This window comes from Pteropus medius, unplaced genomic scaffold, assembly GCF_902729225.1.
Source record: "Pteropus medius unplaced genomic scaffold, Ma_sr-lr_union100, whole genome shotgun sequence".
NCBI lineage: Eukaryota > Metazoa > Chordata > Mammalia > Chiroptera > Pteropodidae > Pteropus > Pteropus medius.
The window spans coordinates 18,716,678-18,723,120 of record NW_024340849.1 but is presented as its reverse complement, the minus strand read 5'-3'; positions in this window follow the sequence as shown (position 1 = coordinate 18,723,120).

Genomic DNA, 6,443 nt, shown 5'->3' with positions numbered 1-6,443 from the left:
TAGGTCCCCTTGTAGCCAGCCATGGGAAGGTAGAAAGGAATGATTGAGAAACTGCCCACATTCTTTTGGCCAGAAATCATAGTCACATGGAAAGTTGGGATATACTATCTTTATTCAGGGTGCACATGGGCCCAGCTAAAAATCCGATTACTGTTGATTGAAAAGAGGGGAAATGGTCTAACCACTGTACTGTGTACTTGAAACTAATCTAAATAAATAAATAAATTTATTTATTTAAAAAAATACAGTATATGCTACACATAACATACAAAAAAAAGGAGGGGGGGGAAATTGGATATTGCCATGTATTCTTCAGGAATTAATTTTAATTCCCTAGAGGCAGGGTGATAGACAAGGGGGTCCTGTAAGTCATTCAATCTTGTAATCAAATTTTAGTAATCCTAAACTGATCTAGCACTATGAAGTTTGATGAATTACATCAATTTGACCTCATTTCTAGTCTTGAATGTTAAAGTGTTCTACAATGAGAAGAAACCTCTGTGTTAGGGGCTTCGTGATGGTGGAAAGTGGCTGCTCTTTATTTCTGCCTGCTACGTTCTGCAATACTAGGCTTAATGATGTTCGTAGGGGAGGAACTGGGTTAGACAGTGAGTGTTCTTAACCAGATTGTTGGTTCTTAACCTAATTCAGGTAGCAAGAAAAGGACTGAACTCTCTCTGGCAGGCATAAGGGACTTTTTGAAATTGTCCAAAGGTAGAGGTATAGTCTGGGTGACTCCCTTGTGTCTCATCTGACTTGGGGATTCGGTGTCACCTCTTCACTAATTAGAGTAGGGAAATTCCATGGGACCTCCTTTGACTCTACAAACTGAAGTCCTGAACTCCTTGGAGGGATGGGAGCCAAGGAGGCACTAGAACAGCAGTGCTTACCCAGTGTGGTGTTTCTTAGTTACCGCCTCTGTATTCAGAGCTGCCCTGGCCTCTGCCATGTTAGCTCCCAGAGGGCAGAGATTTGTATCTGGCTTGTTTGCTGTTGCAGCCCTAGAATCTAGACTAGTGTCTGGAACATAGTAGGTGTTCAATAGATATTCAAATGAATGGATGAAGTTAGGTACAAGAAACCAGCTGCTTAAACAAGCAGTTAGGGGAACTGGGAAAAGAGTAATTAATTTGGTGTCGAAGTTCTAGTATGTTACTCAGTATTATGTGAGCTTTAGGCTAAATATAATCTTTTAAGCTTCTGTCTGCTCATCTGAGAGAGACAATACTTTGCAGAGTTGTTGGGACTATTAAATATATATAGTGAAAAAATCATTGTTTTGTAAACATTTGAATTAGAAAAAGATAAAGATAAAAATAAAATTCTTTCTATATATATGGGGAAAACTTATATGTGACAAAGCTATTATATTAACCATTGGGAAAGGAATGGATGGTTAAGTAGATGGTTTTGGAAAGTAAGCTCATTAAAAGAGAAACATACTTTAGATTCTTATCTCACACCATATGCAAAGATTAATTCCAATTTAATGAATAATACAAATGTGAAAGAAAGCCATAAAGCTAATAGATATTATAAAATATATACAACGAGTCCCTGAATAACATCGTTTTGTCTAATACTATTTCGTTATAATGTTAACAAGAAAGAAAAATCGCTTCCCGGAAGGGCACACTGTCTGTGTGGAGTTCGCACATTTTTTCTGTCTGCATGAGTTTTCTCCAAGGACTGGTCTCCTCCCACATTCCAAAGATGTGCACATGAGGTCAACTGGCATGTCTAAATTGTCCCAGCCTGAATGAGTGTGGGTGTGAGTCTCAGTGGCCCTGCGATGGAAGGGTGCACTATCCAGGGTGGGGTCCTCTTTGTGCCCTGAGCTGCCAGGAGAGGCTCCGGCCACCGTGACCCTGAACTGGGAAAAGCAGGTTGGAGAATAATGATCTGACTTGTGTTTATTAGTCTTTCTTAAATGTATATATAGCTCACATTTATTTCAATGTTTAATATTAGAAGGATTTGGGTCTTTATTTAGAAGTTTGGTAATGTTTTTATGACTGGAAATATGCCGTAGGAATTTAACTCTTATTTATATCAGTTAGCCTAAGGTAAAATTGGTTTCATCATATTCGTTTTGCTTAAAGTCAGTTTCCAAGAACCAAAGGATGACTTTAAGTGAGGACTTACTGTGTTTGAAATCTGGATGAAACCTGAAAAAATATAAATGTCACCATTGGAAAAATAAGAAATAGAAAATTAGAATAGATCAACGAATATTAAAGAAACTGAAATGCTAATAAAGGATTTTTCTTTACCCCATACATTAAAAAAACTGTCTAGTCATAGAGGTTTTACTGGGAAGTTCTATCAGTATTTCAAGGAACGTTCCCCTGGTGCTTCCTTTCCTGGCCTCGTGAAACTGAAGTTATCACAACAATCAAGATAGTGAACATATCACTCACTTCCAAGTTTTCTCGTGCCCCTTTGTAATCCTTCCTGTCGCCCTCTCTCCAGGCAATCACTGAACTGCTTTCTGACACTATAGATTAGTTGGCGTTTTCTAGAATTGTATATAAGTGGAATGTATATACAGTATGTTCTCTATTTCATTCAGAATATATATACAGTACGTTCTCTATGTATATACAGTGTGTTTTCTATTTTTCTATTTCATAATTATTTTGAGATTGATCCATGTTTTTATATGTATTAGTAGTTTATTCATTTTTATTGATGAGTAGTAGTCATTGTATGGATATGCCACCATTTGTTTATACAGGCACTTTGATGCACTTTGAGTTGTTTCCGGTTTGGGGCTATTACAAATAAAGCTGTTATGAACATGTGTGTACAAGTCTTTGTGTAGATATGTGCTTTCACTTTTCTTGGGTATATACCTGGGAGTGGAATGTCTAGATCATATGGTAGATGCATGTTTAACTTTTTAAGAAACTGCTAAATTGTTTTCCAAAAATCTTGTACCATTTTACATTCCCACCAACAACGTGTGAGAATTTCAGTTGGTCCACACCCTCGCTAGCAATGGTTATGGTCAATTTTTCAGTTTTAGTCTTTCTAACAGATATGTCAAGGTATCTCATTGTATTTTAATTTTTACTCACTTAATGACTGATGATCTTGAGCATATTTTTGTGTGCTGACTTGCCATGCACTTATTTTCTTTGGTAAAGTATCTTTTCCCCATTTTATGGGAGATTGTTTTTGTATTATGGAGTTTTGGCAGTTCTTTATGTATACTGGGTATAAATTATCAGACATATGATTTGCGAATACTTTCTCCCAGTCTATGGTTTGTCTTTTCATTCTCCTAATAGTGTCTTTTGAATAGTGGATGTTTAAAATTTTAATTAAACACAATTTATCAACTTGTTCTTCTTGTATGAATGTCACTTTTAGTATCATCTGTAAGTAAAATTTACCTAACTCGAGGTCATAAAAAATTTTTCTTATGTCTTATTTGGAAGTTTTATAATTTTAAGTTTTACATTTAAGTCTATAATTAATTTTGTTAATTTTTTTTTATATAGTGTGAGGAATTGATCAAAGTTCTTTTTTTTTTTTTTTGCATACAGATATTTATTTTTCCTAGCACTGTTGTTGAAAAGCTGATCTCTTCTCCATAGAATTGCCTTAGCACCTTTGTAAAAACTCAGTTTTCTGTATGGGTGTAGTTTTATTTCTAGACTCCTGTTTCATTCATCTATTTGTCTATTTTGATGTCTATACCACACTCTCTTGGTTACTTTATAATACATCTTGAAGTTGGGCACTGATGGTTTTCCAGCCTTAATTTTTTTCTGAAGTCATTTTAGCTATTCCAGGTCATTTGCATTTTCATATAAATTTTGGAATCACTTTGTCAATTTCTACAAAAAGTCTTCTGAGATTTTGGTAGAGATTGCATTGAATGTATAGATCTGTTTGAGGAGAATTGATATCTTAATACTGACTTTTCCAACCCTTCTTCATTAGTTTTTAATTTGAATTAGGACACTTACACTATATTTGATATTTTACCACGACATTTACTGACAAAATAATTTCTTTGGGGAGCCATGGCTTGCTCTTTCTGATTATATATATATAAAAAAATTGGATAAAACAGATTTAAGCAAATACACATTTATTTGCAATGACATCTTCATTTTTCAAAATGTAAAATTTGAACATTAAAAAAAAATGCCAAGATACCACTTTAGATGATGTAGTGGACACATGGAAGGCCAACCAGATACCTTCTTCAGGATGGAGACACTTATTCCCCAGTGGCTGGAAGCGTTGGCAGTTGAGGGCTCTCCAGGAATTGCCCTCAGCCAACCAAGGAGCTCAAGGTCACAGATGAGAGGCAGTACACATCCACCTCCTTGCCTCTAGACCAGACAACTCTGAAGGGCCATAGCAGCTGCAGAGCTCCTGGTGGGATCCACCATGGCCTCTGTTGCATTGTAGTTCAACTCTTTCCCTGCGCAGTCTGGCTGCCTTCACTCCCCTGCAGGTGTTGATGCTGAGAACACTCCTCAGTAAAAGTCCTGCTTGCAAATCTCCATCTCAGAGTCTGTCCGCCAGGGAATCCAATGAAGACAGGTGATTATTTCTCAGTCAGCTTATGATTAATTCAAGGACTTAAAGGAGTGAAGACAGAGAACTCCAGATTGGCCCCTGAGGCTCACAGATTAGATGTAGGGTGAACAAAAAGCCAGTTATCATTGGCCTGCTGTGACTGTTTGCTTATGGCTAGAGGTACTTTCCCAGCTCTGAGTTGCTTTCTCTTTAACGCATGGAGCTCTTTGAAACCACCCTGAGATTGGAAGATGAGGGAAGTGCTTTCTCTTTCACTGTTTGAAATCACCCTGACTGTGGGAGGAAGAGAAAGCACTTGACAGTCTTCTGCCTCCTGGATGTGGCAGGGGCCTGGATGACACAGTGGGAGAGAGAGAGGGTGGAAGAGGAAGCCTCTCCTACATGCCAAGAAACTGAACAGAGAGGCTCTCCCACAGGGAAGAGGGTATTACAGGGCTGGGAGTGCTCAGAAGAGAGAGGAGACTCGCATTATGACTTTCTCATCTCCCATCCCAAGGGGTGGGTGGGAGAAGTGTGAGATGGGAAGTAGGAGGACATAGTACTGTAAACTACCTTAAAATTAAACATTGTGATACTCAAATATAATTTTATTCACTTATTAATGCTAATGAAACCTGTTGTGGTCAGAACTGACAGGTGAGCAACCAGGATTCTAATGAATGGATTTCCTACTTGCTCCTTGCTACAGACTTTTGCTGACATTCAGTCTTCCACCTTGACATACATATTGTCCTACTCTGTCCCAATAATATGTGCCTTACGGACTTACCCCACGTTTTTTAAAAAGTTAGAATAGGGCCATTAAAAACAATCTTGGGCTAGCTCAAGTAAGCCAGTTTACACAATAGGCACATTTTCGTATATTTAATTATATAATACTGACTAATTAATTGTAACATAAAGTCCTCTCACTTTTTCCCCTCATTGGACCTTTACAACTAAGTATTGTTATAGGCACAACAGAGGAGAAAACTTGCAGAGGAGAATACTCAAGTTCCAAGAGGTCAGTGGCTGGGACAGGGCCCCTCGGTTAGTATTTGACCTTGGACTTAAACTTGAGTCTACAGACACTAAAGCCTGTGTTCATTCCTTCCCTTAAAAGCACTTGAGGAAATGACCTTTCAGAAGACTCTCATAGTGAATTTGTTTGTCCTCTGCACAAATCTGGATGTTCTTCTATTATAAGGTGGAGGTTACCTGCTTTCTTTGAAGGAACACTCATTTCAAGGCTTTCTCCTAAGAAAATAAACAATAAAGAAATGTCTTTCTGGTGCTCAGATAAGTGGGAGATTGGCAGGCACCAAAATTTCCAAACTCGCTCAGCTGACTTGTGGTCGGATACCAGAAATACGCACCTTCCTGAAGATGGCCTAGAGGACCAGTAGAACCACCTCTCATGGTGGGAGGGAATGCTATCGGAGGAGAGGAGTAGCTACAAGAACTGGAGGTGCTATGGAGGAGGGAGCTGTGAGGTGAGGCCTGGACACTCTCTAGCTGTCACTCAGTGTTCTGGAAGTAATGGAGGACCCAGCCTGAAACCAGGCCCTTTCCAGTCCCATTTCATTTAATCCTCACTGCATTGCTATGAGGTGAGTTTTCCCTTCTTTTATTTCAAATGTGGAAACTGAGGCTGTACTTTAGTTCAGCTGTGCTTGTGGCCCAAGTGATAATGATACTCCAATCTAGTCCCAACTCCTGTTACTTAATAACTTTGCTGGTAGAGAAATCTTCAGAAAGAGAATGGCTGAGGCTAAACATTCTGCTAAACAGATTCATGCTAAGAATGTACGATGAAGAGTTATTTAATGTGTTGCATTTTAAGAGAGGAAGTCAATCACCTTAAGGAACAATTTGATGATTCCACATGTCATTGCGATAGCATC